Source organism: Capra hircus, chromosome 5 (genome assembly GCF_001704415.2).
Source record: "Capra hircus breed San Clemente chromosome 5, ASM170441v1, whole genome shotgun sequence".
NCBI classification, from domain to species: domain Eukaryota; kingdom Metazoa; phylum Chordata; class Mammalia; order Artiodactyla; family Bovidae; genus Capra; species Capra hircus.
The window spans coordinates 76,844,824-76,851,492 of NC_030812.1; the positions used below are offsets into that span (position 1 = coordinate 76,844,824).

Consider the following 6,669-nt stretch of genomic DNA (forward strand, 5'->3'; position numbering starts at 1 on the left):
CCACTGGTGAGTTTTCCAAATGTGCTGGCATCTTGAGTGCAGCACTTTCACAGCATCATCTTTCAGGATTTGAAACAGCTCAAATGGAATTCCATCACCTCCATTAGCTTTGTTGGTAGCAATGCTTTCCAAGGCCCACTTGACTTCACATTCCAGGATGTCTGGCTCTAGATGAGTGATCACACCATCATGATTATCTGGGTCATGAAGATTTTTTTTGTACAGTTCTTCTGTGTATTCTTGCCACCTCTTCTTAATATCTTCTGCTTCTGTTAGGTCCATACCATTTCTGTCCTTTCTCGAGCCCATCTTTGCATGAAATGTTCCCTTGGTATCTCTAATTTTCTCTTAGAGATCTCTAGTGTTTCCCATTCTGTTCTTTTCCTCTATTTCTTTAATTGATTGCTGAAGAAGGCTTTCTTTCTCTTCTTGCTATTCTCTGGAACTCTGCATTCAGAAGCTTATATCTTTCCTTTTCTCCTTGGCTTTTCACTTCTCTTTTCACAGCTATTTGTAAGGCCTCCCCAGACAGCCGTTTTGCTTTTTTGCATTTCTTTTCCATGGGGATGGTCTTGATCCCTGTCTCCTGTACAATGTCACGAACCTCCATCCATAGTTCATCAGGCACTTTATGTATCAGATCTAGTCCCTTAAATCTATTTCTCACTTCCACTGTATAATCATAAGGGATTTGATTTAGGTCATACCTGATTGGTCTAGTGTTTTTCCCTACTTTCTTCAATTTGAGTCTGAATTTGGTAATAAGGAGTTAATGAACTGAGCTACAGGCAGCTCCTGGTCTTGTTTTTGTTGACTGTATAGAGCTTCTCCATCTTTGGCTGCAAAGAATATAATCAATATGATTTTGGTGTTGACCATCTGGTGATGTCCATATGTAGAGCCTTCTCATGTGTTGTTGGAAGAGTGTGTTTGCTATGACCAGTGCATTTTCTTGGCAAAACTCTATTTTCTTGCCCTGCTTCATTCCACATTCCAAGGCCAAATTTTGCTGTTATTCCAGGTGTTTCTTGACTTCCTACTTTTGCATTCCAGTCCCCTATAATGAAAAGGACATCTTTTCTGAGTGTTAGTTCTAAAAGGTCTTGTAGGTCTTCATAGAACCGTTCAACTTCAACTGCTTCAGCATTACTGGTTTGCGCATAGACTTGGATAACGGTGATATTGAATGGTTTGCCTTGGAGACGAACAGAGATCATTCTGTCATTTTTGAGATTGCATCCAAGTACTGCATTTCGGACTCTGTTGTTGACCATGATGTCTATTCCATTTCTTCTGAGGGATTCCTGCCCACAGTAGTAGATATAATGGTCATCTGAGTTAAATTCACCCATTCCAGTCCATTTTAGTTCACTGATTCCTAGGATGTCGACGTTCACCCTTGCCATCTCTTGTTTGACCACTTCCAATTTGCCTTGATTCATGGACCTGACATTCCAGGTTCCTATGCAATATTGCTCTTTACAGAATCAGACCTTGCTTCTATCACCAGTCACATCCACAGCTGGGTATTGTTTTTGCTTTGGCTTCATCCCTTCATTCTTTCTGGAGTTATTTCTCCACTGACCTCCAGTAGCATATTGGGCACCTACTGACCTGAGGAGTTCATCTTTCAGTATCCTATCATTTTGCCTTTTCACACAGTTCATGGGGTTCTCAAGGCAAGAATACTGAAGTGGTTTGCTATTCCCTTCTCCAGTGGACCACATTCTGTCAGACCTCTCCACCATGATCCGCCCGTCTCGGGTTGCTGCATGGGCATGGCTTGGTTTCATTGAGTTAGACAAGGCTGTGGTCCTAGTGATAGTAAATACCAAAATCAGATTGATCATATTCTTTGAAGCTGAAGATGGAGAAGCTCTATACAGTCAGCAAAAACAAGACTGGGAGCCAACTGTGGCTCTAATCATTAATTCCTTATTGCAAAATTCAGACTTAAATTGAAGTCAGGAAAACCACTAGATCATTCAGGTATGACCTAAATCAAATCCCCTATGATTATACAGTGGAAACGGCAAATAGATTAAAGGGATTCGATCTGATAGAGTGCCTGAAGACCTATGGGCAGAGGTTTGTAACACTGGACTAGAGGCCGTGATCAAAACCATTCCCAAGAAAAATAAATGAAAAAAGGAAAATGGTTGTTTGAGGAGGACTTACAAATAACTGAGAAAACAAGAGAAGCAAAAGGCAAAGGAGAAAATGAAAGATATATCCATTTGAATGCAGAGTTCCAAAGAATAGCAAGGAGAGATGAGAAAGCCATTCTCAGTGATCAGTGCAAAGAAATAGAGGAAAACAATAGAATGGGAAAGGCTAGAGATCTCTTCAAGAAAATTAGAGATACCAAGGGAACATTTCATGCAAAGATGGGCTCAGTAAAGGACAGAATGGTATGGACCTAACAGAAAAGAAGGTATTAAGAAGAGATGGCAAGAATACACAGAAGAACTATACAAAAAAATCTTAATGATCCAAGAAACCACAATGGTGTGATCACTCACCTAGAGCCAGACATCCTGGAGTATGAAGTCAAGTGGGCCTTAGGAAGCAATTCTACGAACAAAGCTAGTGGAGGTGATGAAATTCCAGTTGAGCTATTTCAAATCCTCAAAGATGATGCTGTGAAAGTGCTGCACTCAATATGCCAGCAAATTTGGAAAACTCAGCAGTGGCCAAAGGACTGGAATAAATCAGTTTTCACTGTAATCCCAAAGAAAGGTAATACCAAAGAATGTTCAAACTACTGCACAATTGTACTCATCTCACACACTAGCAAAGTAATGCTCAAAATTTTCCACACCAGGCTTCAACAGTACTTGAACCATGAACTTCCAGATGTTCAAGCTGGATTTAGTAAAGGCAGAGGAACCAGAGATCAAACTGCCAACATCCATTGGACCATCAAAAAAGCAAGAGAATTCCAGAAAAACATCTACTTCTTCTTTATTGACTACACCAAAGCCTGTGACTGTGTGGATCAAAACAAACTGTGGAAAATTCTTAAAGAGATGGGAATACCAGACCACCTGACCTGCCTCCTGAGAAACCTGTATGCAGGCCAAGAAGCAACCATTAGAACTGGACATGGAACAACAGACTGGTTCCAAATTGGGAAAGGAGTACATCAAGGCTCTATATCGTCACCTTGCTTACTTAACTTATATGCAGAGTACATCATTCGAAATGCTGGGCTGGATGAATCACAAGCTGGAATCAAGATTGCCGGGAGAAATATCAATAACCTCAGATATGCAGATGACACCACCTTATGGCAGAAAGTGAAGAGGAACTAAAATGCCTCTTGATGAAAGTGAAAGAAGAAAGTGAAAAAGTTGGCTTAAAGCTCACCATTCAGAAAATGAAGATAATGGCATCTGGTCCCATCACTTCATGGCAAATAGATGGGGAAACATGGAAACAGGGTCAGACTTTATTTCTCGGCTTCCAAATCACTGCAGATGGTGTTTGCTGCCATGAAATTAAAAGATGCTTACTCCTTGAAAGGAAAGTTATGACCAACCTAGATAGCATATTCATAAAGCAGAGACATTACTTTGCCAACTAAGGTCCGTCTAGTCAAGGCTATGGTTTTTCCAGTAGTGATGTATGGATGTGCGAGTTGGACTGTGAAGAAGGGTGAGCGCCGAAGAATTGATGCTTTTGAACTGTGGTGTTGGAGAAGACTCTTAAGAGTCCCTTGGACTGCAAGGAGATCCAACCAGTCCATTCTGAAGGAGATCAGCCCTGGGATTTCTTTGGAAGGACTGATGCTAAAGCTGAAACTCCAATATTTTGGCCACCTCATGTGAAGAGTTGACTCATTGGAAAAGACTGTGATGCTGGGAGGGATTGGGGGCAGGAGGAGAAGGGGAGGACAGAGGATGAAATGGCTGTATGGCATCACCGACTCGATGTAGATGAGTTTGCATAAACTCTGAGAGTTGGTGATGGACAGGGTGGCCTGGCGTGCTGCAATTCATGGGGTCACAAAGAGTCGGACACAATTGAGCGACTGAACTAGAACTGGATCTTCCCAGTTTTCCCAGCACCACTTCTTTTTTGTTGTTGTTGGCACAAGGATACGTGTGCTTTATTGCTTACGCTGCACGTTCAAGTGAATACAGTAAACCCCCTTTAAAAAGTAAGGCACGTGAGTGGCCTTCTGTGCAAGTTCCATATTATTTAAAGTTCCTATTGGCTAATGAAGTATTTCCACTCCAGAACTAGAGCTATCTGAAAAAGCACATAAGTTTTTTGCAAGCAGAATACCTGAAACATTATTGTATGTTACCTCATGGCACAATTAAACAGCCTCGTATCAAATGTCTTTATCTAAGGAAAGATATAACTATTGTTACAACTGGGAAACGTTAACCAGCTTATCCACATATATACAGTTGGATCCCCAAATAGTAGTTATACAAAATCTAAAGAAAGAGCAGTGTCTAACTGCACTGGTGCTTGTTTCATTAAAGGTAAGAGATTTGGCATTTTCAGTCTTTTTTTCCGTAAGTCATGCTGGTATTTGCAGAAAGGCAGGGTCATACGATGCTGACGACCATGGACAGATACTGTTCATATGACACTTGGATCCAGCCGTCCTGGTCTGTATCGTAGCGTCTGAATATATCTGTCAACCTCTGCAGCACGATGCAGCCCTGGATGAAGTCGTCAAAGGCGATCTGCCCCTGGCCTTGTTGGTTGAACTTCCGAATGAGGATGTCGTGAAACTGATCAGAGAGCCGGTACCCGAAACCTGAGAGGGCTTGCTTGAGCTCGTTCTTGTCATGCCTGAGTTGTCCTTGTCGTATGTGCGGAAGACGTTCTGCCAGTCTGTGATGTGTTTCCAGACGCCAGTGAACTCACTGAAGTTCACGCCGGCCTTGTTCTCTCTGTCAAACATGAATATGATCGATCGGACAGTCACTGGGTTAAACGGAGTCCAGGTGCCATTGGACAGTGCTTGCTGAAGCTCTTTGTCAGAAATCACACCACTCTTGTCCTTATCAAGCCTCTGGTAGACATTCCACAGGAAGCTCTGGTCGGGCAGCATGGCGCCTGCGGCAGGGCGGTTGCCAGGCCCCGGCGGTAAGGGTAGGCGGCCATGGGCCGAGGCGCAGCCGGGTTGAGGTGCAGCTGAGGGGCCCCCAGCACCACTTCTTGAAGAGACTGTCTTTTTTCCATTGTACATTTTTGCCTACTTTGTCAAAGATAAATTGCCCATATGTGGGTGGATTTGTCTCCAGGCTTTCTATTTTGTTCCGTTTTTCTATGTTTCTATTTTTGTGCCTGGAGAAGGCAATGGCACCCCACTCCAGTACTCTTGCCTGGAAAATCCCATGGACTGAGGAGCCTGGTAGGCTGCAGTCCATGGGGTCACGAAGAGTCGGAAATGGCTGAGTGACTTCACTTTCACTTTTCACTTTCACACATTGGAGAAGGAAATGGCAACTCACTCCAGTGTTCTTGCCTGGAGAATCCCAGGGATGGGGGAGCCTGGTGGGCTGCAGTCTATGGGGTCACACAGAGTTGGACACGACTGAAGCAACTTAGCAGCAGCAACAGCATTTTTGTGCCAGTACCATACTGTCTTGATGACTGTAGCTTTACAGTAAAGCCTGAAGTCAGGGAGGTTGATTCTTCCAGCTCCATTCTTCCTTCTCAAGATTGCTTTGGCTATTCAGGGTCTTTTGTGTTTCCATACAAATTGTGGAATTATTTGTTCTACTTCTTTGAAAAATACCATTGGTAGTTTGATAGGGATTGCACTGAATCTATAGATTGCTTTGAGTAGTATAATCATTTTCACAATATTGATTCTTCCAATCCAAGAACAATTTATATCTCTCCATCTGTTAATTAATTTCTTTCATAAGCATCTTACAGTTTTCTGCAAACAGGTCTTTTGTCTCTTTAGATAAGTTACTCCTAAGTATTTTATTCATTTTGCTGCAATGGTGAATGGGATTGTTTCCTTAATTTCTCTTTCTAATTTTTCATTGTTAGTGTATAGGAATACAAAGGAGTTCTGTGTGTTGATTTTATATCCTGTGACTTTACTATTTTCATTGGTTAGCATTAGTAATTTTCTGGTGGAATCTTTAGGGTTTCTATATAGAGAAACATATCATGTGCAAACAGTGTGAGTTTTACTTCTTTTCCAATCTGGATTACTTTTATTTCTTTTTCTTCCCTGATTACTGTGGCTAAGAATTCCAAAATTATGTTCAATGATAGTGGCAAGAGTGGGCACCCTTGCCTTGTTCCTGCTCTTAAAGGAAATGCTTTCAATTTTTTTTATCATTGAGAATAATGTTAGCTGTGGGTTTGTTGTGCTGTGCATGCTAAGTTGCTTCAGTTGTGTCTGACTCTTTGCTGACTCTGATCCTAAGGACTGTAGCCTGCCAGGCTCCTCTGTTCATGGAATTCTCCAGGCAAGAATATTGGAGTGGGTTGCCATTTCCTCCTCCAGGGCATCTTCCTGACCCAGAGATCGAAACCACATCTCTTATATCTCCTGTATTGGCACGTGGGTTCTTTACCACTAGTGCCACCTGGGAAGCCTGGGTTTGTTGTCTATGGCCTTTATTATGTTGAGGTATGTTCTTTCTATACCTACTCTCTGGAGAGTTTTTATAATAAATGGGT

The 6,669-nt window shown here is 42.2% G+C and overlaps 1 pseudogene; it reads right to left on the bottom strand.

Moving 5' to 3' along the window:
- LOC102183577 lies at positions 4,363 to 5,127 on the bottom strand (annotated as a pseudogene).